We start from the raw sequence: 27134 nt of genomic DNA, 5'->3' as shown, positions 1-27134 counted from the left end.
TTGTGGGAATCTCTGTCAGAAACTATCGACGCTGGCCTAATCAGCTCTCATGTGTGAGTTGGAATACAGCACAGTGCCTTACCTCAATCTCAAATGGTGAGAATGAGGAGCTGTTGAAAGAAGGAGTGTTCTGGTTCTGACACAATGACCTTTGACACTCTAGGCTGTGGCCGAAACTTGGTTCGCATTGTGCAAACCCCGTTTCCACACAGGGTCTGTTATGTCTGACTATTGTTAAGCCGTGGAGCAAAAGAAAGGCAGGGCATGACCTCAGCTCAGCCTGAGGTCAGGTGTCACCTCTAGCCACTGTTCTCACCCTCAGCAGTGACCAGTCATGGGTCTGACGCACCGTTGGTTCCACGCCAACGGCATACCACTCTGTCTTTCTGGAGCGGAGGGTAGGGCAAGCCAGCCTCTGACACAGCCGTAACTGTTTATCCAATAACTACATTAATCACAGAGAAGGACGGGGCTCTCTTCCCTGCAGTCTAGGTGAAGCTTATTGAGCTTTCAACCTGCACATGGATCGATTTAGCCAACTATCATCTACATTGACCGTTTGTTTCCTAGAAATCCCATTTAAGGTGACAAGAGCCTGACCGTTGCAACCCAGTGAGAGGAAGAGAGAGAGAGATAGATATAGAGAGAGAAAGAGAGAGAGAGAGAAAGAGCTTGGCACTAGATTGTGTTCTTTGGAGAAAGATTTTTCAATGCCTCCAGCATGCACAGACTTTGTTTTGATTAATGGAAGTTGTGTACTCTGGGTAGCAAATGGCAGGAAACAGCAAAGGATTGCTATTTTCAGATAGCCCCAGGTTAGAATAGGCCTTCTAAATTGTCTCTGATTGCTTTTTTGTCCTTCTGTGTTGTTTCCTGAATGTTTTTCTGCTAGTGTATCAGCAATTTTGTGTTTTTTGTTTGTTTGGACATAATAAAAACAGGTTCGTTTCTCTAAAAAGAAAATGAAGCATCCCCTGTGTAACACTGATTATCTAAAACATTTTCCCATATCATTTCATCATTTCATTCCTAAGGCTTTTCATTCCTCAGACTGTTTATGCTTGTCATGTTGGTGACGTGGGTTTGCATTTTCCCTGTTTGTCAGCACTCATCTTTTTTGAAGTGAAAGATGAAAGTACTGACATGGTAACATGGTAGAGATGCTATCAAAACTGTGATAATCCTTGTGAGTCATTGTAACTGTGTGTCTGTGTTTTGATTTGTGATATATGCCTTAAAGTGCTCTTGACAGCACTGTATGGGAGTAAGACATGAAAGGAGAGGTAGAAACAGACCAGAATAATTTAACAGAATATATATTCTGAAAATACTGGTGTTCTACATACAAATACACTTTGTCAGACTATAATTGCACTTTGCTACTCTGTGCATGCTGTAACGCTTACTGTAATCCTATACCAAAACCACAAATAGTAACCACAGTCCTAATTCTTTGTTATTACAGTGTGCTATTACTCAAGTTGCCACTCAATATACTACCCTGCACCAAGGGCTGTGCAATATGAAGTGTTGCAAGGCATACTTTAATAGGGAGTCATGTCATTAATTATTTAACATTCGTAAACTTGTGAAAGCTGTGTTTACTAAGACCTTATATACTACAGTGTGCCTTTCTGTTCAACCTGCATCTTTGTTCATCCGTTCAATTTTTTAAATGTAGTATCGCAAGCTTTGATATGGCACATAAGTATGGCACATATTAGTGAACAATTGTCAGGTTCAAGTTACAGCTATATGCACAATAACTGTTAGAGACAAAGCTTGATGTGATTAAAAGTATCTCACATTTTCCCCTCACTTTCTTAGAAAAAACATGAGTGAGCCATGCCAGGTCTCTCTTTGTTGTAGTTTTATCAGAGACTCTAACATCGTTGTTTCTCATGACTACATACTTTTCCTTGTGTACTGCATTGCCCTTGAGCTGGATGCCATAACCGGGAGACACAGAAAGGATCAGAATGCATTTGTTGTTGGAACACTGTGTGCTGGAGAGGGGGCTTTAAGAAAACAGTGAAACCAAAAAATATTAAATTGTCTTTTTTTTTCCCACCTGAGAGTTGCTGCAAAACAATGGCTTCTCCTTGCATAGATCCCCCAGCCTGGAGGGAGGGAGTGGAGCAGTGGGGAACATGGGCACAATAATGTCACACAATCTGATACAATCTACAGACACAGGGCCACTCACTGGCTGGCTTGTTTGAGCTCAGAAAACAAAAGATGACAGGAATAGATTACACCATGACAAGAGAAAAGAGAGATTTATGAGCGTCGCTTGTTGGCTGATACGTTTTTTTATTTTTTTTGGTTGTTGCTTTTTTCCTGGGAAAAGCTATCAAAACAATAGATGAGTGTTGATAAATCAGACGACTGTCTTGTTTTCAGTCAAATCTTGTCAGCAGTGAACAAAGAAAAGAAACACAAAACCTTGCTGCCGGGATCCTGATCAGACTGTAGCATTAACACACCAATTTCATGTGACTACATGCTACCATAGATATAACATCTCAAGGGATCTGTGGCATATTTAACAATACAATGCAAGTCCTTGATATGTGGTTGTAGTTTTTTTATTTGGGGTGTGAAGTCGCATCTGTGCCACAAAACTGTGATTTTAAAGCACTTGTCATGTGCTGGCTGTTTTGCAACGGAATTGTTATTTTTTCCAACTATTTGTTGATTCCAATAATACTCATATCTAAGGAAAGACAACATCATCATACATCTCAGTGCCATGAAGTGGACCAGCGGGCACTATTATTCATGTGTATCCTAGCATAGCATAGAAGCGCAGGAGAAACAATCATATTGAGATTCAACCCCTGCGGTTACGTTTTTTACCTCCGAATGACACACATTTTCTTCTCAATGGACCTTGCGCTGCATCAGCTAAATAGCCCTGAATAGCGTTATTGTCTGAGAGTTGTCTGCTGCGCACACACGCAAACCACACCTCCATGGAGCCCAAAATAGAAAGCTTGAAGGGGTGCATGTATATAGGGTGTGGATGGGTGGTTTCAGCGGTGATCTGCACCGTAGCGAAAAATCAGTCCCCAATTTGTTTGCAAGCGGGCCCACCCTGTGTGGTTTCCTCTCCCTGTTGTTCACACACTCAATAGAAACGGGCTGGATTACAGCTCTTTAAGGAAGCATGCACGCTGCACGTCACTGATGGGACACCAAGGGATCTATTTTCACATTGTCATGCTGCATTTGCTTCCATATCCGATTGATATCTACTGTTTGTGCTGTTTCATACAAAAGAATGTTTATCTTTACTCTCTCTCTCTTTAGCAGAGCTGTGTTTTCATCTCTCTAGGCAGGTGTGCGCATATCACAAAATCATTCTGCCGAGGAAATTCCAAAATGCAGATTAGATTCTCGCTATTATTTCATTGCGCAAGGCGTGTGGGCCTGGACCTCACAAACCTACTTTGACATTATTTTCAACATTAATTGAGGCATGATTTTAATGCGCCGGACCACATAGAACTTCTTATTACCGTCAATGGCATGAACAGCATATTTCTTGTAGAAGGTCAGCCCCAGGAGTGCTTGGCTTGGCAACCACAGTATAAGTTCAGTGTTTTCTGTTCCTTTGAGTGTATGAATGCTTGGGTCTGTTATTGTAGGATGGAGGTGGAAGACAGAGCGTTGTTTCAGGGGGCCACCGCAGTCGTAAAAGAGTTCGAGTGAGAAGAGATATGATTTTAACCTTTGTAGGAGGCTCTTACGAGTGGCAGGGGGCTGGTGGTTGGTAGATGACAAGAGTGTGCACATTGTTATTTGTGGCTTTAACTCTGTGCACATAGTTGCAGTAACCTAACTGCAGTAACTCTTAACTGTCAGGATTAAGTGGACGTTCAGGGGAAAATGCTACTTGTGCTTAAAAAAGTAATTTCATCGCCATGATGTCAAGGATGCATGAAGTTCTCTCCAGTGAATACTTTGATCCCGGAAAAGCATTCACTATTTCATGCAACTATGCTGTTCCAGCCAACGTTTGAGTTACTTACTCTGGATATTTTCTGTATATCTGGACACATTGTGCTGTCAGTACAGTAGCTCTGGCTAAGGCTCATTAGCGCGCCCTGGATGTGTCTAAGTTATGCAGCAAATATGCCCTGACTCCCTGGTTCTCACAAGGCTGTTGGAGGTGGGTGGAGGGGGGTGGGGGTGAGGGGGGTGGGGGGTGGATGTGGGTGGGGGTGGGGGGTTAACCACCCTGGGCTCTCAGGTGCAGTGAGACAGAGCAGCCTGGCCAAGCCCATTCATCATATCACACCATCCAAACAAATCTTGGAGGACTTCACACCCCAGTCTCCAGCTTCACTCTGACAGTTACCAGCACACCGCCGCACCGCTTTTACCCCCCTCTGTGGCAGAGCAATAAGAGTCTTCGGGGTTTCTGCAAATCATTTATACTTACCTACAGTAAACGGTCCAAACACACTTGGCTCTGGACCTCCCAGGTGATATTGTTATGGTCTAGGGAAACCATAAAGTAAGGGAGGACGGAGACGTAGCTTTCTTTAACAACATCTAAGGTTTATTTCATAAACCAAACGAAAACGACAGAAATGACAAACGACTGGACTAACGAGTAGGCAGGAAGCGATCAGTAATGTGGTGCGAACGACTGTGGCATGTAGGTAATATACTGCGTGCATGTTTGATGTTACACCAAGTAAAGATAAACACAAATAACAGCAGCAGTTGGAAGCAGGCAGCAGCAAGCGCCAAGCCCCAGAGCAGCGGAACCGGGAAGCAGTCCCAGTCCTAGGCGACCCCGCCCACCTCAGTCCTAATCGGGATGACACCTGCAGACAATCACAAGCAAGGCCTGGTGGCCGTCACAGATATTTAGGACGTAAAATGGCTGATGAGGAAGTTGGTATATGTTGTTGTCTGTATCAGAGGGTGTACCTGCTCACTGCTGTGCCTGTGGTCTCTCACAGCTGTCCTGTTAGTCATCAGCCTCCCCGCTGGAGACTCACACAGCTAGTAGGAGATCAGTGGGTTTGGGGAAGGGGCCTGGACAGTGAAGCATGCTAAAAGATTTGCTGGCAAAACATAACTGTGCAGTCATCCCAGTCATGGTTGGAGTCCTGAGTCACACTCACCCCCCTGTCCACACACACACACACACACACACACACACACACACACACACACACACACACACACACACACACGCTGTGCCGGAGCCTTTCATCACATCTGAGATGAAAATAGTCCCCTTTAATTAGACGAAGATGGGGACCGGGCCAGGCTCCCTGGTCATATTCAGCCCTCGGGCCTGTGTCACTCTAATGGAATGCTTACTGAAGCTGTTTGTGTGGTGTGGTGTGGGGATGGGACGGCAGCGCGCGAGCATCAGGAGATCGGCATGTGTGGTTCCACCCCAGGCACCGGTGGACTGGTGCCACCGCCCAGGGCAGGCTTTGATGACTCCATGGCTCTGAATTGAGATGTTCTCTTTTGTAGCGCTTCTTGATCTGCGTTGGCAATACACCGCAAATGCTAATGTCTTACACTGCGGCAATAGATGAAAAAATGGCTTGAATCAAGTGCATTGTTTTTAGGACAGAGAATCCGACATAACTAAACACACGTGGTGGAGTCTTGTTCTGAGGGTCTTCAGTTCTTGTGCTTCAGAGAGTTCTTCAGAGATCCTTCTCTCAGACCCTTCGGCACGGCGTGCATACAGCCAGTGTACTGTGTAGTAGAGTCCTCACTTGAACTTAGCTGTCCACACTGTGTAGTCACACATATCTCTGCTGTAGTTACCTCACATACCCTTGCAAATCCCATTCTGATGCCAAACTGCTCACACAGGGCCCTTTGGTGAAACCACCACAGGATTAGACCCTAATTGTGTAAAGGTTTGGATGCTGAGTGAATCGGCAGACTACAGTTACAGCAACATGCATGTTTACAGTAGGTGATAAAAAGACACGAATAAGCTCTCCTGATGCCAGCAGCTTTGTAAAGGGTATTAGAGAAACTGGTTTCTGCACTGTAGGCTTGCCAAGACCAGGGGATCACAGACAATAGATCCTTGAAATTGTCTTAACTTCTATCCATTTCATGGTGAGGTTCAAGCTTTTCATACAGTAATGTGGAGAACAATAGTGTCTCACAGAGGTATTTGATCTGCAGACACTCACCCACCACAGCCACTGACAGTCATTTTGGATGATTAATGACAGCCTTTTTTCGCATTGCCAATGTTTCAGAAGGGTCTGAATCTGGTTCTGAAATCCTTGTCTTACACACAGTGTATTGATGACCGCTGGATTTCCCCCTTTCAATGTTCCTGAAACCTGAGAAGTTTTTAAAATAGTCTTTTAAAAACTAGCTTTGACTTTTGAATCAACAAACCTTTAAAATGATTGCATACACGGTATTATCATTGTTCGTCAGGTACTTTTGTAGTTCCAGTCATTTTTTTTTGAGTGAAGAAATATGCAGAAACAAACCTCTTTAAGCAACTTATTATGTAGATCCAAGCTGCCATAAGCAGGGCTGAATGAATATGCATGGCCTCATTGTTTTCTGTCCAGAGAACAGACTAATCTTATAAGCGGAGGACAATGACAGGAACTCTCCTGGCTGTGAGATGCGTCTGAAGTCACCGTTGTCACCAAATGGCATCTCCTCTGCTGTAACAAACTGTAGCTGACAGCCGAGCTCTAAACACTGCTGACATGCCCTCCTTTAAAAAAAAAATTAAAAATAAAGTTGCCTAATTTAATTTCACCTCTCTTCTATTATTTCCTTTCTCCTGTGATTGAAAGGCAGCTTAGTGAAATCCTGGTTTAATTTCGGGCCTGTGCCTCTGACATGAGTGCGTATTACAGAGGGAAGCTTGGGGAATATAATGGAGAAAACGGCTCTCGAAGTGTCATTGATGAACGGATGACCGATTCCAACTTACAATGATCTTGTCCTTCACCATAGTCAGAGGAACGTAAAGTCATTGCCTTAGTGTGAGTAGGCAGATGGAAGCATGCATTGCCAGTGTTTTCTTAGTGGGTGGTACGTGTCCGCTCTTTTGCGCTTCGATTCTTTCTAATTGGCATCAGCTGCGCAGACTGCAGATGGAGTTAGATGGATATCTGATTGTTGGTCTACATGTAAGTATGTGCTCTGTTATTATTAGTAAGGGCTCTACTGCCAAGTGCCAAGATCCCTCTACCCACTGGTCTGCTGACCACAGTCGCCCACCTGCTACTCTGATCATATCTGACCATACCAGGTTGGGTTTGATCAACATGTTTAATATTCTGTGTCAGTCTCCGTGAAGAGATTGCAGCGTGAAAGAGAAAGAGAGAGGGAGGACAGAAATTCCAACGTAGGTCTCATAACAGTGGTTCTATGCTTGATGGAACAGCTAATGGTCAAACTTTCCACAGGAGTTCTGATCATTTATACATACCCTGGCATCAAAACATCCTAAAGGATCTTGGGTTAGTCCCATTGTAGCTTATTAGCTTCATAGTGGCTCTGCTACTGTCTGCCCTGCATCTCCACACCTCTGTAGACCTTGATACAAACTGCCAATCACATCAAAAACAAGCCCTACTCTTTACCTCTCCGTTTCGCACGCTCTGTGAAGCCCTAACACTCGATTTCTACGCACACAAATGTATTTTTTCATGCATTAAATGCAATTCATCCGAGTGACTGCTTACATGTGAATAGCACTTATAAAAAAAACCTCTCCCATTGAGCTGCTGTCATAATCCTGTGTATCCATGTGTGACCTGTGAGGGAATGATTTTTTAATGTTGTACTTTCTCAGCTTCACCAGCAGATGGAGCAGTAAACCTGCAGTCTGAGATCCTGCTTCTCGCATTAGTCACCAGCCATAGCCATGTAGCACGTTCTATTATAACACTGAGATAAAAAAAAGATTTCAGGCAAGGTTACCGTATCCACTTAATGCACAGTTGCAGATGTCTATAATGGAGGGTCAAGCCCTCAAGTGGACATTCCGTTTACATATAGTAGGTGTGGTGTAAATTTAGGTCCAAAGGTGTTCATTGGGGGTATCAGTATCATATGTTTCATATGATTCCAAATAAATGTTTTTTTTTTTTTCATTCATATGCTGTTTTTAGTTGAGTTTTTTTTTAACTGGTCTACACACACTAACACACACACACACACACACACACACACTCAATACGCACACCATTTTTGCTGTATGCAAACAGGGACAACGGCGGTCAACTACTGTGACTATGATGGGGAACAATAGAACCGCTTTAGAGTATGAATCATACAGTCTGGTGAGCTCTACCCAGTGGGATGTGCACAAGGCCAGTGTAGCGCCAGCCCCCCCCCCCCCCCCCCCCCCCCCCCTCTGAGCTAATTCTTCTTCCAGCGCGTGCTCACACAGGACTGTGAGGGTAGTCAGTGAGAAGCTCATTATTAATGAGCAGGTATGGTCAACGCAAATTACGCGTGCACAGAAAAGCTCATATGGCTGGCAAAGGGCAAGCCAAGGTGAATGACCTTAATTAATGTACCTTAGCCGGATAATTTTGTCCTTTTTGTCCAATATGGTTCATTACAGCACCGCCATGTTGGTCGGGGCTGCTAATTTGTGGTATCATGGGAATGGATCGCACTCTCTGTAATTAGGCCTTAACATTTCCACACAACAGCTGCCTTCACTCCAGTACAGCTGGCCCAATTGTGGTGCTTTTATCAGTTGTGTACATTATTTGTATCAGTTAAACAGTTTCTAATTAACCTACTGCGTAGAAGTGAATCTCCTTTTGTGTTTTTTTTCTTCCTCTTCTCTGGATGCTAAAGGGTTACTGTGGTTGCCAGGTGCACTAATGTGGCATTGAATGTGCATCTCGCTGCTCTCTGCATGGGGCCTGCCTAGTTGGCATGCAGCAAGTTGAGCATCTACCTGCTTCAAAGGTGCGCCGTTTGTTGCCAGCGGTCGTCTCTATTCGTGCTTCCGCTGCCGGTTCTCTCAGCTGACACCGGCCCACACCAGCTCCCGCCTGTTCAGAGAGACTGAACTCACGAGCGCTGCTCTTCCACAGTGCGTCATAGGACACTGGAGTACACACTCGTCTTGATGGGTCACTGGCATTTTCCCGTAAGCAGTGTGCTGACTCACCCGACGGTTCGTCTCAGATGTTTGTGCACTAGGGTTTGAATTGCATGTCACCTTTCATTTAGCTGAAGTGGGAACTGAATCATAGTCCCCTCAGTGTGCAGTCATGATGATTTGGAATCAGTGATCTGATCATCGACACTTTACCTCTCCAGATGATGCATTAGTTTTGGGGTTTCATGCATATACTTCTCCGAGAAGTTCAACGTAGTTGCTAGTTTTGGTTTTAGAAGTTAACTAAAACTTCTTATTTTTGATTATTTTTTCAATTGTCGATTCACAGGCGCTATTTGTTTATCAGGGAGAAGAGAAGATAATTGCTGCAAACAATAATTCAGATGTGATTGTCCTCTGTTGATGACTTTTGAGCACTGTTCTGTGATGGAATTGATTAAGCTGAGGCTCTGGCATTGGGACGTTCCCAGATTACTGATGGCATTGTTGATTTGTCTTTTTTTTCAAGAGCCTGTTTGTTTGTTAGTTTGTAGTGTGTTTATTTGTCTATGCATGTGCGTGCATGTGGAACTGCTCTGATTGAGACTAATCACACCAAACTGGTTGCAGTTTCTCCAGTTCCCTATCACTCTACTTTGTTTGGCTCAAGTCACGCACGCTCGAAGCAAATTGAATATTCTTTCGTATTCAGGACAAAGAAAGATACACCTCTGGTTCTTTTTGATCAGTTTTTCAGAAAGTACATTGCACAGGGAAATCTTCAGCAGAACACCTGAGGGTTATCAACATTGAGTGTGTCTGCATCGTGCCATCCTCTAGGTCTGTCTTTACTGAAGGGGATGAGTTACTGTGCTACGTCTAGTAGGATCAATGCCTGATCAATAGAGGTGAGACATTTAGCCCAAGGTGGTGATACAGAATATCCCGTAAGAGCCTGAGGATGTGGAGCTGTGATTGAGAGGCTTGTCATCCATATGAATGCCTGCCCTGTCCACTTCTCTCAATATTGTCCTTCAGCAATGGGCAAATCAAAGCCTTCTGTCTTCTGCCAGACATGCAACTAAACAACACCACGCCAATAGGACTGACGAGTCTGCTTTTGTTTATTTCTCTATAATACAGATTCTCTCTCTCTCTCTTTGTCCCCCCTCTCTCTTTCTCTCTCCCTCTCTCTTTGTCCCCCCCCCTCTCTTTCTCTCTCCCTCTCTTTGTCTATCTCCCTATTCATTGCACATTTTTGATTGTCATTATCTTTGTTTTGGATAGTCAATATTTACCTACATAGCCAACATGATATCCATCCCCCCTATTGATACAAGTGTTTGCCTTCCTTGAAGCAATATCAAATGCTTTTCCCCCCATGTGCAATCCCCATTATTTAGTGTTGGTGCCAAATAGGTGATCTCATGAATAATACAGCAATCTCAGCATCTCATGTCGATGTCAGCAATAAAGACATCTTCTCTCTCTAAGCCCATGACGAGACACGGAGAGCCGGGTGCATTAGTTCTGATGGTTGACAATAAATCGCATCTGTGCGTGCGTGCCTGTGTGTTTGTTTGTGAGTGGAGCAGTGTGGTTTTTGTGTGCCTTTGTGTGTGTGTGTGAGTGTGTGTGTTTGTTTGTGAGTGGAACAGTGTGTGTGTGTGTGTGTGTGTGTGTGTGTGTGTGTGTGTGTGTGTGAGAGTAGGAGCTTGGCTCCCCTAGGGTTTTGGGGCGTAGCAGGGCACCATACGGGAGAGAGGGCCCCCAGTGTGCCCCACACATTGCCACCCGTTTGGGGCTGCTTCTAAGTGTCACAAATAGGTCCACAAAGCAAGTGGTGCTTCATCACTGCCAGAGAGGGCACAAGGGCCTCCTGTTGTTTTATGGCGGGGAGATGTCGGATTGGGGCATAATTGGTGGATCTGAAGGGTTTTTTACGATCTTGTTTACTCCGTGGAGAATGGTGGCCTGAAACACTGTCACATGTGTTCGCGAACAGTCTGGCTTGGATGCCGTAGGGTGTGTCCATCCATACCACTGAAGTGTGTCTCTGAAGTGTTATCCTTGACTTAACCCATTCATGGCAGAGGTAAGGGACATTAGAGGAGATTTATCTTTGCCGCTGAAGTGATGGATGGCTTCCAGATGATTTCTGCCCTCTTCCCTGTACATGTAAAGTATGTCATGCTTTGTTTGCATGTAGTGATGTTGTACAAAGCTGTAGAGGGAGGTCACACTGTTATCTGTGTACACAAGGAGAACCTCTCAGAATTCTCAGTGTCTCCAAACACCATGTTAGCGTTACACTCTAGAATCTACCCTAGAGTTGACTCTTGAGCCTGTTATTCCGCTTCATGAAGAGCATTTAAATGAGTTTACACACTCTTAGGTAGCAGTTTTGAATGTGTTATTTTTGCTGTTTCTTCAGGAGTTTGACCCACTTAATGTCCTTGTATTATGCAAGTGAAAAGATTCATTATCTCTCATCTCTTTAAACCTCCTCTGTCTATATGAGTTTCCTCTCCAGGCGATAATTGGGAGAGCAGCTAATCGTTTTACCGTTCACGGTCTGAATGCTCCTCATCGCTTATTGGAGGAGACGTCCCATAGATTGTCTAGTATCTTAGCCCTGATGCCACTCTGACTAGGGCTGAAGTTATTTTGCCTCCCGTTCTCTCTTTTTCTTTCATTCATCCTTTCTTTCTTTCCTTCATTCTCTCTCTTAATTTCTTTCCTTTAATCTTTCCTCCTATCTTTCTATCTATCTATCTGACCTTCTTTCTGTACTTTTTTTTAATTTTCTTCTCTTTTATAGTTATGTCTGCCTCTGTCTGTCAGTCTGCCTGCCTCTCTCTCCCCTGGAGGCTGGCAGCTTAAGCACAGTGTTTTAGAGCAGTGCAGCGCTCTGCCCTGGGAGCAACCAGCAGACTGAATAATTCATGCCGCACAGAGAGTTCCCCCTTCTCACCAGGGCCCTGGCCCAGAGAAAAGGGAAACAGGCTTTTGCACAGTGGGGCGACGGGGAGGTGACGACAGTGGGGCCTGGCCCATCAGAGGGCCCCCCCCCCCCCCCCCAGATCTGAGAGCTGCTGCATGTCACAGGAGGCGCAGCAGGTGATGGAGAGATGGGGGCATGCGCCACAGGTAGCTGTCTAGCACAAGTCTGTGTGTGTGTGTGTGTGTGTGTGTGTGTGTGTGTGTGTGTGTGTGTGTGTGTGTGTGTGTGTGGTGGGGGGGTTTGGGGGGGGGGGCGTTTGTGTGTGTTTGTGTGTGTTTGTGTTTGTTTGTGTGTGTGTGTTCATGACTCTCCCCTACACACGCGTCACATTAAATAACCACAGAGCAGGATTGTGTTTTCCTCCTTCTACACGTGTGACAATCACACCTGCATTTGCACTCATTTCAATTTCAGGGTGTTAGACAAACTGTGTGTTTACACAAACATGTGCCGCCGCTCATCTGTGTCACCAAATCTTCCCATGTGAGAAGACCTGGTGCCGTGGTAAGACCTGGGGCAGTGCTGCACCTGTACCATGCAGTGTAGTATTACAAGCTTTCAGGGCTGAGATGCCCCGACAAACAGAGTCATCAGAGTAGCCCTAATGGCTCTTGGGACAAAGACTGTTTGGCTTTGAGGGTAAGCACGGGATGAATAATTAACTCAACATGATTTGGTGAGAAACATCCGCACCTGTGAGAATGTATCGGTTACATCACTGCCTGCCCCCCTGCACTTGTCAAACAGTCCTGTTTTTAAAACAACAGCACTGACAAATGTGTCCTTTTGAGAGGCTTTATACTGTACTGACATTACTATGTAGTAGCCATGTTTTGTTTCAAATTGAGTTGTACCAAATATGTCCAAGTTAGAGGTATTAGATTTGTTAAATTTAATTAATGGTGACAAATAGCAACATTCCCACAATAGGCTGTGCAATTGCAAATGTATTAACTTCTCTCAGATACAGGCAGGGCAATGGGAGTCCTGCACATTTGGTTGCATTTTATGTTCTATTACAGTGCAGTGTAAAAGGTGGAGTGCTATTATACATCAGTGATTAGTTTGTTGCACTGTACTTAAGAAATGTTGTTACAATGTAATATGGCTTTATAAATATTAATTGTTACTATGAGGCGTTTTTATAATGTAGCACTGGTGGGTTCATCAAAGCAGAAGGCAATTGTGAGCGTTGTGTCGTTTGGCTGTAAGCCTTTTACTTTTGAAAGCATAGGCAGGAAACACTGATACAGACTGGGGAAAGCAAGAGACGGGTCTTACTTTGAAATAATGAAGACAAAGACAGTGACAGATAATGCTAATACAAGGGACTACACAGGCATCAAACAGCAATAAACACAGGCGATTTAACACCAATGATAAGTCACACACACACAATAGACAATAGACTCAAAATGGAGACTACAGTGTAATTTGGAACATTTACCCAGAATGAACACACTCAGTTCAACAAGCATAGTATGCCAGGACCTCCCTTCAGTCTTTCACTTGCGCAATGCAGAAGCTTTGCTTTGCTTTGTTAAACCCCTGCACGTTACAGTACATATCTGTCCCCTACACTGTGCATGTCCCTGTGATGTGAAGAAGAGGACACGACCCTGACTGTGTCTTTACACTTTATTCTCCGCAGCAGAGAAGACGCGCTGCCCTGAAGACACCTGTGATCACAACGCAACACCTTTCCTCAGCTTTGAGCTCCATCCCCTGATCCTAAGACGACTTGTTATTTTATTATTCTCCTCTCGGGCTTGGCCTTGCTAGCAGCGTCTTATAAATGGACACACAGCAGAACTGCAGTGTCTTTTTAAAGTGTATTCTCTCTCACGTAAGACACGTCGGTATGAAATCCAGTGGGTTTTGATGTCTCTGAAGCACCTCTTTATGACGGCTGCGTCATAAAAAAAAAGCTTCCTTTGCCAATGCTCTCATCAGGAGCTATAAACAAAGGCACAGTCAGCAAACTTTGGTCATTAACACACATTTAAAGCTAATTATTTATTGATAGGCTCTCATGATTTACTCTCGCGTCCACACTCATCCGAATTTTATTTCTTATGCCTGCACAGTGAGATTGGAGGCGGTGGGTTAACAGTCGTTTAAAGACCACCGCATTCGAGAGACTAGCATAAATTAGCATCTGCTCCCTGAAGTGTGTGCGTGTGAGAGGGGGGAAGGGGCTCATATGGTAGTGAGAACTGCAACCCTTATCTCAGTATTAAGGACCATTTTTAAACAGACCTGCTTTTGTTTAACCCATGGCCATGGTTTCACGCTTGCATGCATGTTTCTTGTTCTGTGTCTCTATGTGTGTGACTGTGTATATGTGTGTAGTGTGTAGTGACTTCTGACCTGCTTCCCAACATATTGCCTAATTAATTATTAAAAGAAATACATTAAAGTACCCCCTAAATACCCAATAAATCAATAGGCAATAATGTAAGCTAATGTTAATTCACTTTACCATCCACATTGAATGGCTTGATTTTGCCTTGCCTCCATACAGAGGCACAGCATGCTGATCCATCATTTACCATCTGAGGCCATCTCATTATTTAATTTAAAGCTCGGTAATTAAGCTTGCACTGGAGAAAATAAACCCGTGTTTATCAGCTTGATTGCACGTGTGATTAGGACATGATTTCATGGGCAAGAGAACATTTCATCAAGCATTTTACACATGCGCGTTACGAGCCTCCGGCACAGTTTAGTACGTTGACATTTGCTGTGGCCGCAAGGGTAGAACTAGCGAGGTGCTTCTTAAGAACAACACTGCAGCTAACCAAGTGGACAGAGTATATAGCTCGCAGGATTTGCCATTACCATGGGTAGCTTCAAAAGAGAAGGAATGGCTGTCACCGTTGAGTTTATGTTGTACTCATGTAGGAGCCGGTGTCTTGTTTTCGATCTTTCTTATGATGGCATGTGTTCTGCTCATATGTAACAGCAGCCTACAATCTGTGAGTGTACTTCCCATTTGATTAACGCAGCCTGGAAAGTAACAAGTATCCAGAGCATAATAAAGAGGGTAATTACAGTAAATATTGTCTTCGTTTTCCGCCAAATTCCACAATTAGACCCCACTCACTGGACTTTATGTACCTTGTTTGCCTTTTTTGCTGTACCAGTGTGCCATCTAATTGGAAAGCCAAACAGGTCTGCTATACTGAGCAGGATGGGTGCCGTTAATATAAAACAGATCACCACCATGTCTATGTGGTCTTAGTGCAGGCTGTCTCTGATGTATTATACCTTTGATAGCAGGAGACACAGTGGAGCTTCTAGAGAAGCAAAACTCAGATATTATTGTGTCTGCCCAAAAAGAAATGAAACAGGCTCCCCTGATAATATCTAATGTTCTTAACGCTGTGTCAGTCAACACCCTTAAAGCTTGTGATTCCTATGTGTATGTGTCTGTGAGTGTACGGCGAGGTTAGGGAGGAGGGGAGGTCTGTGTGTGTGTGTGTGTGTGTGTGTGTGTGTGTGTGTGTGTGTGTGTGTGTATGTTTGTGTGTTTGTCAGTCGTCACCCATAAAGCTTATGATTCCTATGTGTGTGTGTCTGTGAGTGTACGGCGGAGTAAGGGAGGAGGGGAGGTGTGTGTGTGTGTGTGTGTGTGTGTGTGTGTGTGTGTGTGTTTGTGTGTGTGTGTGTGTGTGTGTGTGTGTGTGTGTGTGTGTGTGTGTGTGTGTGTATGCGTGTGTTTCAGTTCTTTACCTGACAATTCTCAGTCCCTCAGCTATCACAGGGCTCTTTCTGCTTCCCAAAAGAGACAAACAGGTGTTACCTATCCTCCAGTAAAGGATCCATGTCTGTATAATGCCGCCGTAGTGTTTTCTCAGGAGTCAGACCAAGAAAAAGAATAAAGAACGTTTTCACAAACTGGCAAGCTTCAAACAAACCATTTGGGGGAATGTGTTCAGCTCTCAGAAAGTCCCTGTAAAGAAAAAAGGAGTTTATGAAAAGCAACGGGTGTTAAATCCTGAGAAACATGCATAACCCAAATGGGAGTATCATTATTATGAGATTGTAAAAGGCATTTCTTTTTAAAAATATTGTTTTAAGGATAGGGGGTAAATTATATTGTTTATTATGTTTCCGGGTGGGTGATTTGTTCCGAAGGAGCTCCTGCTGGTGAGAGGTTTTGGGGCGTTAGCGTGAGCGTCAGCAGAGACTTGAACACCTGCAGCTCTGCAGGCTAGATGAGAGGAAGTGAGAGGCTTCCTCTTCTCTTTTCTCCAGTCCCCACACACTGAGTGCACTAATGTCATTGTTTAAGCTGCACCCCCGTGTCTCTTGGATGCTGCCTACTACATGCATGAAAGCCTCGTCTAGCCCCGATTAGCTATTCAGATGTCTCATCATCAGCAGGACTGTGCTCACTTGTCATGCTATTGCTGTTTAGGTGAAAACAATAAAAGCCATCTTAAAACCGTAGAGAGAATGAAACACGCAACGCAAAGAATCCATCCAAAAACTTCATATCCGTAAATGATGTTCAGTCGAACAGATTCATTTGAAGTCTCATTTTTTTTCTTTACAGCCTTCACCCCTTCCTGAACACTTACCGGCTGAAAAATCACAGAGAATCACTGAAAGTCTGTTGTTTTTCACTCTAAGAGAGAACACTTCTCCTATCAAGGTTAAATGAGCAATCAAATAAATCAAAAAGCTATCTGTAAACCCCAAGAAAAACCTCCAGTTTGCTGGCCTGTCATCTTTTTTATTCCTTTCATTGTCTATACCATGACCCACAGTCATCTCACCACCAAGACAATTTCATATCTGACATAATAGATATATACAGTGTACATGCCAATATGGCTGCCATGAATCTATGAGTCTGCAGCTGATTACTGCAAGCGCAGTTTTGATTGCCCTGCCTCAGCCGATAAAAAAAGGGGGCCGGGACGTTAAAATACACACCATCAATCAAAGCCAGGGATGTGCACGTCAGCCTCTCTCTATTTCTGACGGCGCTCTGGCATGAGGGATGGCTCTGTCATTGATGGGGAGATGTGAAGGGTGGGGGGTGTGGGGTGGGTTGTCACGGTGAACGCTCCCAGCGCCATCAAATGGAGTACAGTAGCCGATCAAAATCAATGGCCACAGGGTCAGCTGGTAGGCAGGCAGGCATAAAACTCTCTCCCGCCTTGATCTATGGCACCTTCGCTGAGGAACCTGAGAAGTTTTATTTTGGGGTGAACAGTCCCACCACCCCTGACAAAATAAAATAAAAAAATCCCATTTGTGAAGCTGGATGGTTAGTGCTGATTCCGTTGCTCTGGTGACGGAGGGTCTGGCTACAACCCAAAATCCTGACCCAGAGGACCATCAGGGCACACGTGAACGTTTAAGGAAACGCACACTTCTCTGTGCACTACCTCCTAACACGACCTAGATCAGAAGGCAAACAGTATATTATTTAGTATAGTACCAGTTCATTTTCTTGATCGCCGCCATTAATCCAAGTCTAGATAACTGTGCCAGAAATCAAGTAGACCTAATCAACTGGTCATTGTTGGTCGGAAAAGCAGAGAGTTTGTTCGATCACCCTACTCCTACAAATAGTGGCATCTAGGGCAGCGACCACATAAAACATATGCACCCACTAAAAAATAGATGTTTTTCTTACGGTGCCAGGAATTTCTTCCACCAAGTGTGGATACAGGGGATGGATGCTGTGGAATACCTCACTTGGGATGTTGTTAATGCATGGCCTAATTGAGACGGATTAATTTTTAATGGGTTACATCGGATTGCCTCAGCACTAAATGCTTGGCGATAATGTATGCACAAAGACTGAGGAATAAAAAGCACTAATAAGGTTGCTAGGGCCGAAGGCCTATTTGAAAACCGAGTGCTCTTTCTCTGTATTTTTCCTTTGCCTTCTTTTAACAACCACCCAATGCCCTGTGTTAATGGATGTTTATATTGTTTGGGATGGGTTTGTAATAGAGGCTTTCTCTCTCTTTGAATCACATCACTGTACGGGGAGCTGTGAGAGGGCCTGAAGGAGATGGAGGTGCTCTAACAAGCATGAAACAGGGTAATGTTGCAGGATAGTGCTTATCAAAACACTTGGGTTCAGCCAGGTCCATCTCGCTTCATTTTACCCGCTGTTTGGAAAACATAAGAGGCCATTTTGGGAAACATCAGACAGCAAAAAACATCAATAAGCACCACCTGAAAGAGGTTGTGAAAAAAAATGATGATGGAAACAAAAGACTCTGTAGTGGCTTTTAGTAAATGCTCCCATGCTCTTACTTTAAGCCACAGTAACAAGCTGCTCTGATAACTTTACTTCCTCTCCTCACAAAACAACTGCGAGGAAGGGTGTGGATTGAAAATCTGATCTGGTCCGACAGCCCTCAGGGCACCAAATGGACACGCGAAGGAGAAAGTGCCGTCCTGGTGCCTGTCTGCGCTCAGATGAATGACTCTGAGCCCCGCACGTGTCACTCGGTCCCGCAGCAGGAGAGATATGGGGGGGGGGGGGTGTCAAGGCTGCGGATCGTTAAGGCACGCTGGTCCAGAGAACAGCCTTCAGTCAAACATTTATCTCCGGCCCTGGTGCTGCCGGTGAAAAGCCTTTGTTCGCCTCTCAGCGCCGCTGATGGAGCCCATTCCTTTTCCCGTCGCCAGGAATCGATGGGAGACGCGGAGCAGGCCCTCCTACCGTCCGCCATTCCATGCTTTCCCACACGCTGACTTCTTCCTCCCTTGCAGGGTTGCATAACCTCACATTGAGAGAGGCCCCCCGTGCAGAAAATGCCGTTTTGTTTTTATATAGCAGCCTTTTGGAATACAGGGGAATAGTCAAATTATCCTTAAACATCCTTCAGTTGCTTGACCTAAGACCTGCAAAGCCTGATTCCACCATCATTACACCGTCCATGGCTGCGCTACCTCCAGCCAGTTAGCGTAATTGACACTTGCTAAGGCAAGCTTCTGAGACCTCCATTGTTATGATGTTTGTCCTTGGGGAAATAACACTCCCTCCAAATGGAAATGTCATTGCCGTGCTCTTATGTTTATGGATGCGGCCTCTAATATAAAGGTAGCCTGGCATGGATGCTGTCTCGTTGGATTTATTAGATAAGTGAAGATTTACTCCAACACATAATACGGCAATTCTTGCTCATTTGCAGTACTTTCAGGGGGAAAGGGTAGAAACAAAATGAAGGACATTCTCTCACCTTCCCTGTGATACTGTGTTCTAACTGAATGAAAGAACAGAAAGGTATGTTTGGACGTTCATAGGGTTCAGACGACGTACTTTATTTGATTATGAACAACAAGGTAATGCTTTTGCCAAAAAGGGGTCTATAGGCTCACATACCTGTATATCGTACCAGTTTCTATTGGTTGTGACTTATGTTAATAGATTGTTTAGAGATGATGTGTCCATTTCTTAAGAGAAAACTTTCCAGTATCCATCAGCTAGAAAATTATTTTACCATGCCTAGGCAAGTGTCAGTGAGTTACCACAAGACAGGTCCTTCCAAGTCGGGTCCTTTAGAGGCTCGGCAAGACTCCTTATTGGCATTTGGAGAGCAAACAATGGAACAGTCTAACTTGTGTGCAGGTGTGCGTCACTGAATAGGTTCCGCCTTCAAATTTCACTCTTCTTTTTTGTATTTGATGACGTAGCATCCTTGAAAAGCAGCAATCAAGGATCCTTCCTTACACAAAAAGATACATTTGGCTTCCTGTGACTGCGGTTTCAAACTTGTAGAAACATGTAAGGGCTCTGAATTAGGTACTTGATCTTAATTTTTGAGATGTGTTTTTATGCCTTAAGGAAACCAATTCAACTTTATTTATTCAAAGCTGATGACACTTCAAAGTTGAAAGTTCAAATCAGTATTGTGCATTCACTCACTGTCATCTCAGTTTTATTGGCACTTTATCCCCTCCAACCCTGATACTTTGACCTTTACAGAAACCCTGAGTCGGGTCATGACCCTAGTCAACCCCAGGGGTCATTTCAGTTCATTAACACTGTGGCTTGAAGGACACACCATAAGTATGTAACATGCTGTGAGTTGACACCAACCTATAATCAAGTTATGAAAAGAACTATAGGGCGGTGACCATCTGTTTGACAAAAAAAAACATTAGGGGAAAATATAACCTTTGGCCAGAGAAGTCACATGATTCCTGTTGTGAGTAAATAGAGCACTGAAATGCATAGATATCAAGTCATAACTCACCAAGTCTTTAAAGTGTGAATTATGTGACGTACAATTTCATTTATCGATTGATAGTTGTATTGAGATAGTTGTTCAGTAAAAACTCACATGATGGTTGAGGGCTGTGCTTGGGCTTTTCTCTTACATAGCTACTCATAGCAAGCTTGCTCATTTGGCAACCTTTGACCTTTGAATGAGATCTTTACAGAGACTGAGGTAATTTCCAGTTTTGAAGTTTGGTGCTACCCATGCCTTTGTAAATTACAGTACATAACAGGAGGGCTATGCATTTGCTTTCACTACCAGATTCAGGAGACCCATAAGATTAATTGCAAAGGGGAATAACTTATTTGTTCAGTGCTATGATTTGCAGTGGAAAATGATTTTCAGGATTTTGCGAGGGTTTGTTTTGATTGTTGCGGTGAGTAAATGGATTTGCTCAAAAATTGCGGTTATAGTGATTTTGATCATTACATTTTGATAATAAAAGCGATCGCAAATAATGTAGAAATTCCATTACTCTTTTGTGGAAATATTGCAGCAACAAGAGAAAATTGCAACTCGCATTTGCAATTGTGGGAAATCCTTGAGATTGCAAAATCCTGGAGGTTTATATCAACATTGGTTTATATCTTTGTATATCTCGAAACGAGAACTCTATTTCACATGGGTGGAGTTTTCAACAAACAAACTTACTAACTAACCCTGGCATTCCTGCTTTTGCTCGAACACATGTGTGTGTGCGATAGGTGAGTGACAGGGTTATCATGAGATATAAAAAGGATTGTGCTGGGTTTACCATGGCTTAGCCTCGCCCCCGGGAAGATGCTGACTGACTAGGTTAGTGATCATGGTGTGAGTGGGTACGGAACTGGATGGAGGTTATTAAGAATGAGTTTAATTGCTTTTGGTTGTCATGGTGGAGACTCCTCCGCTGTGCTGCAGACAGTGTGGGCGGAAGGGTTGGCGGTCGGCGGTTTGGAATCATGGGTTGCCATGGGTTGCCATGGTTGGATGTTCTGCGCTCCGGCACATGCTGACAGTGAGGCAGGAGGTACTAGATGTAGGGATCTTGAGGAGTGGGCGGCTCATTTGAAATGGCGGGTTGCCAGGTTAAAAGCTTGCTTGGTTGCTCACTCAGGAAGTCTAAAGAAACACTATTTGAATGTATTTTTTTTCACCAACAATGTTGTGCTACTGATTATAGCATCTCTGGTAAGAACCTGAAAGGCCTCGGATGAGCAAATGTGACACCGTCTCATTTTCAAGTGAGTTATCCAGCTCAAGAGGAATTACAGTCTATCTGGCAATCCAGCGCTCCACTCGTTCCTCCCCCATGCACCACAGAACAGAGATATCCTCCTCAGCGGCTCCGCATCAGAGTGCAGCGAGGGTGGAAGCATTCGTGTGGATGTTCCTGATGATGGCTCCTGCTAGTGCTGCCCTGTCGCGCCACCCCTGTTTGATTGGTCGTTCCTCCCACTTGATGACTTTGTGCTGATTGCCCCGCTGCTTGCTCCAGCGTGGCGCCAAGGGGACGACGTGTCATCAGCACTGGCATGCACAACGACTACCCTCCCCCCGCCGTCCCCCGCTTCTACCCGGGGGGGGGCGTGTGTGTGGGGGGGGGGGTTTGAGTGGGTGAACCCCTGCCACATCCCAGCCACCCCCTCCCTCCGTATGCTGCCACTTTACCCCTCCCGAGAGTAGCAGAGAAAGCCAGGGTGTCATTGTGCGCAAACAAACACCATTCATCTAGCGGTACTCTCGGTAATGACGGGAAAAGAACAGAACAGAACAGAATGGAAGACGGATAGATTAGGAGAGAGCGGGGAGAAAGATTGAATGCGAAGAGGAGAAAGGATCACGCTGTCTGAGCTGCCTTCTACGCTACGTATGAGAAACAATTTAACATCACAAGAGCCCACTGGAGAATGCATGTGTTGTTTTTCTTTTCTTTTTTTTCTTCTGGATCCTTCTGTTCTCCGGCTCCTGTGTAATGAAGTAATAGCACTGACATATATATTACTGATGGCATCAGACGCAGGGCCTTTGAAGGCCGAAGTATAAAACATCGTCGACCATTTGTGGCCAGGTCTCCTGGCTGACTGGCAGACAATGTTATCGCCGGGAGAGATAACGTTACGCATTAGCAAGCGGGGACGAAGAGCCATTTGCATGAAAGACGCGCGCGCTGCTACTGCATTAATTGAAGTTAATCAGAGGTGCTGTTTCAGAAGGACAGCCTCATGGAGAGAGTGTGGAGTGGGCCTAGTCCAGGCTATTTTTACTCCTTCTGATTAGCTGCTGTCCCATGCTGTATCCAGTGATTGTCAAAAGTGGATGGACCAATCGTTTCTAATTGTTTTTAAGAATGTTTTGCTCAGGACCATGGAAATGAGCTGTGAAGATATGACATTCAGATATTTGTGTTCTGTGTTTTACTGGATATGAACAAAAACTACTACAGAAGAGGTTCATCTTCACCAGAAACAACATCAGAAGTTGTATATACACGTAGCCGAGAGCTACATTTGGGTCATTGCTCAGCCGGCTTGCCAGCCTAAAAAACTTTTCCTGATTTACACTCGTTGACAGGCAACTTATGCACCATGTGCTTGAGGTAGTTGTTTATGGGTGCTGAGATATAGATGAAGTAAATCAGGTGCTTATATAGTCAGGGCCATTACCGTGTGCTTTGTGGAGAGGTGAGTTATTCCTCCATAAGACCCTGGTCTGCTCTGGGTATGCCCTCTTTTCTGCTTACATCCACTCACAGATATCAGTGTCGACCTTGCTGACGCGCAAGCCCCAGGTGGAAGCCATAGATACTCGCCCCACGTACAAGTGGAGGACCTTTATTTAAAGCCAAAGAAAAGCCGTATTGATTCATTTACCAATAAATTCAGAGACAAGTGGCTTTGCCTGGCCTTTTCCACAAGCCTACTGCTGGAGAGAGAGAGAGAAAGGAGAGAAAAGCTCCACGGAGAAGTCAATTTTCTTATCTGCCGATCAATTCTGTGCCAGGCATGGCTGGAGAAACAATGCAGGTCAGACGCGCTGTGTGACTGTGTGACTGGGTGAGTGGTCCAAGGGTCTTATCGCCGCATTAACCTCAGAGGCTGCCAATCAGGCCCCTCTCGGGTTCGCCTGTTTGACTGATGGCCACAGCCTTGAGCCCCAGAGATAACCCACTACTCCAACCCCACCACCTCCACCACCAACACAAAATGGATTACAAATCGATCATAACAATCCTGGAATTGACTTAGAATTTTTTGACTCATGTTGTTATTGCAGGCGGATGGAAATCCAGTGGGTGCAAGTTGTCAGTGAGTTCTATGGCAGCCAACACCTAAACTGCTGTACGCTACAGCTTTACCATTTTATAATACTACTTTATAGTCCAGTTCAGAGACTGAAGTCTTATTATTAAATGTTGCCATGATTTACCCCAGAGATGGTTTTCAGGAAGCCAAAATGTTGGGCGCTTCTTTTTGAGATAAAGGCTGATAGTGAAGGAAAAGGAAAGGGAGAAACGGGAAGGTTTTCACATTCTTCATCGTTCGCGTCATCTTATCTGTGTTCTCCATCCGCGCTGCGCAGGGTGCATTAATCTAGTGAGCATGATTTAGAACACCTGGTGCCCTACTGGCCTAAATAAGATGGCAGTGGGGAAACAGGAAAAAAAAGACATGGCAGAGAGAGAGAAAGGGTGGAATAGATGAGGTTGGGTGGGAGTGAGAGAGAGGAGAGTATGCGCTCTTAATCAACTGTTAGGCAACACATTTAACAGGATTTCTGGCACGAGATCTGTCGTTCTCGACACAATTATCTAGATAGCCCACCCGTCCGTGCAGGTGTCTGCCCAGAAGCTGCAGGGTGTTTTTATTTAAGGTGTCTCGCCGAGATGGCCGAGACCTCTAATAGGTTGTTACCAGGTGATGCACATATTGATTTCTTGTATCACGATCTCGCATCATAATGGAATAAGCAAGCATCAGGTTGAACATGAACAGAGGTCAATCCTGTGACCCTGGCAACACTAATGGGACTTGCATTTCTCATTCTGATGTGTTTGCCCTCGCTCTTTCTCTCTCTCTCTCTATCTCTCTCTCTCTCTCGCTCTCTCTCTCCATGCTAAAACATTGGCCTTCATTTGCGAGGACAACCCTCTGTCATAAATGGCCCCGCTCACCATACCCCCAGTCCACTCTGTGGTAAATGGTTGCTGAGGCTTGCGGGTGAAATACGGGGCGTGAGCGCGCCCTTCCCAACTTATTCTGTGAGGCGGATGAGTTGAGCGTTTGTCACACAACCTTGGTCCGGTCCTCTCACCCCCCAGGTCTGATGCAATCCTAATGGAACTCGATATTTCAAAGGTTTCCTATTGATTTCGGCACTCTATGTTTAATGTTACCTGAATTATTTTCAGTGAATACCTTGGATGGACTCTGTAGTCAGGAAATGAAAAATTGTGTGAGACTATGTGGGGATAATACTCATGTGAGCATGCTGTCGGTTGAGCATTCGTTTCAGCACTGGAAATATAGTGGAAGAAATGTGCAATGAGCTGTTTTACCCGCAGTGGATGATGGGTATTCTGCGGCTCTACCTATTTTAGTGTTCGACACATGCAGTGTCTGCTGCTTTAAGCTTTAATAAGGATAACAATTCTTTGACATTCTGTGCTGCTGGAAATGAAATTGTGGCTTAAGTCTGCTAACCAAGGACCAAACAGGAAGCACACCAAATCACATTTCAGTGTGAAGAGAAATAAGATGCATGCATCTATTCAATTACATTTCATCACAAAGGGATCACTAATCCCCAATAACACCCAAATCTGCTAATGAATTTCTGTACCCTTTAAATCTCGCATGGTGTGACCTTCTTTCATAAGCACAAATACATCAAATTCTTTTTAGCGTTCAGCTTACCCCCTCTCCTCCCCCAACATTTCTAAGGAGATAACCAGTGCCATAAAAAGGTTTTTGCTGTCTGGTCTCAACATTGTGCTTGCAGCACACACACACAAACACACACACACAAAAACAAACACAAACACACACACAAACACACACACAAACACAAACACACACACACACACACACACACACACACAAAAACACACACATACACACACACACACACACACACACACACACTGCTAATGAAGCCCAGATGTGTATCCAACATGGCTGGATCTTGCATATTCCCATTAGGTCTGAGCAGACAGTTAGGGCCCTGATGGATGGTGGATTAATGCTAGTTGTGTGAATCTCTTTCCTTTTGTCACCATGCATTACCCAAATTAGGTTGAACAAATGTACCCGCACTCCCTTTCTTGCTTGTTTGCATAAATGTGACTCCGCCTGGTTAATACAACTAATAGCTTCCCTTTGAACGCTCTTTGTGTGTGCGTGTGTGTGTGTGGGTTGGTTTGTCTAGGTGTGTGTGTGGGTGGGTGGGGTGGGCCTGTCTCATGTGAGGAGAAGCGGAGGCCATGCAGGCATGGAGAGTGGGCTGACGGTGGTGATACATCACGGCAAGCGGAGCAGGCTGCCCGCATCTCGCCGGCCCCGGCCATGACGAATGGCTTTTTTAACACCCTCTTCTTTTGAATAAGCATCGGCGCCTCCCATCCTCTTTTGTCTCCCCTCCTCTCCCCCTTGTTTGGTCGGACTTTCACGTCCCCCGCATTCATCTTGAACGATCTCCCAGTCTATTGCTGTCAGGCCCCGTTTGGAGCCGCCAGCGGACCCACAGTGGGACGGGGCTCAGAGGTTTCGAGACACGTGGGCGAGGGGTTTTAGGGGACAGGGTGGGGCAATGGTGGGGAGTTGTCCTCTACCCCCCGCCCCTGCCCTCCCAAGAGCCCCCCTGCTGTGGCTCGTCGAGGTGACACGGTCACTATCATTAGACTCTCTGCGGCATCTGCTCGGGGGCTGACGTGTGACGTGATCCCTCACCTTCGACATGACAGCCCCGCATTTATGGGCAAATTTATGCCGCCCATGCCCTTTATCAGTGCACGCCGTGCAGGGGAGGCTGCCGAACAGACGTGGCACATTCACTACTTTCACTTGTTTTATTACCAGGCCTTGTCTGAGGCAGCCGCGTAATAATACACTGAGCTGAGAGATGATAATGAGTTGGGGAAGAAAGTTAACTAATGGATTTATGCAGACGAAAACGCCGTATTTTTTTAACTATTGATTTAAAGGCAGACTAAATTTACAGCTTTTGTTCATATAAAACTAGCTAAAAATCAGTTTTGAATTAATGGCAATGATTGATGTGAATGATTTATGATTAGATTAGCCTACATTTGGCTGAGAAAAGCTTGTTAGCAGATTTGCCTTTGGATGTGACTACCGTATACCGTGAGGACAGATTGAAGGGAACCCCCCCCCCAACCCCCCCTGGGGATGCAGAACTGCAGGTCGGAGAGTTCATGGCGAGGCCAACAAGGGTCAGAAGTGTTTGATCCGTCAACAGTGATGAACAAGGCTGATGTGATGGCATTGGCAAGCCAGAGTTGGGAAGCCTCAGATGAGAACCTAGGTTTTAGCAAAGCTAGCCTGTATTTCAGCTTTAAGAAATTATTATACTCTTTTACGTTGCTAAACTTGAAGTTTAATAAGCGGGAGGCATTTCACAAAGCTGAACACCTGCATTACACTTTGTGTTCACTACAGTTTGACCTTGTATGCAATGCACTTCAACACAAAGGTCTTTATTGGAGTGCAGAGAGCAAAAGAGCTGGGAAATGGCACAGATGCCTCAATTTGATTCGATTCTGATTCAGAAGCTAGCGATT

The 27134-nt window shown here is 44.8% G+C and overlaps 1 protein-coding gene across 1 annotated transcript in view; it reads left to right on the top strand.

The window, feature by feature from the left end:
- LOC308368698 (PDZ domain-containing RING finger protein 4-like) overlaps positions 1–27134 on the top strand; it is a gene marked incomplete at both ends in the record, with an annotated part of 96868 nt that overhangs the window by 1538 nt on the left and 68196 nt on the right. The gene's annotated exons all lie outside the window — the stretch shown is intronic.

The sequence above is a fragment of the Sprattus sprattus genome (genome assembly GCF_963457725.1).
Source record: "Sprattus sprattus genome assembly, chromosome: 7".
In the NCBI taxonomy this organism is placed as follows: domain Eukaryota; kingdom Metazoa; phylum Chordata; class Actinopteri; order Clupeiformes; family Clupeidae; genus Sprattus; species Sprattus sprattus.
This window is presented reverse-complemented; position numbering and strand designations above follow the sequence as displayed.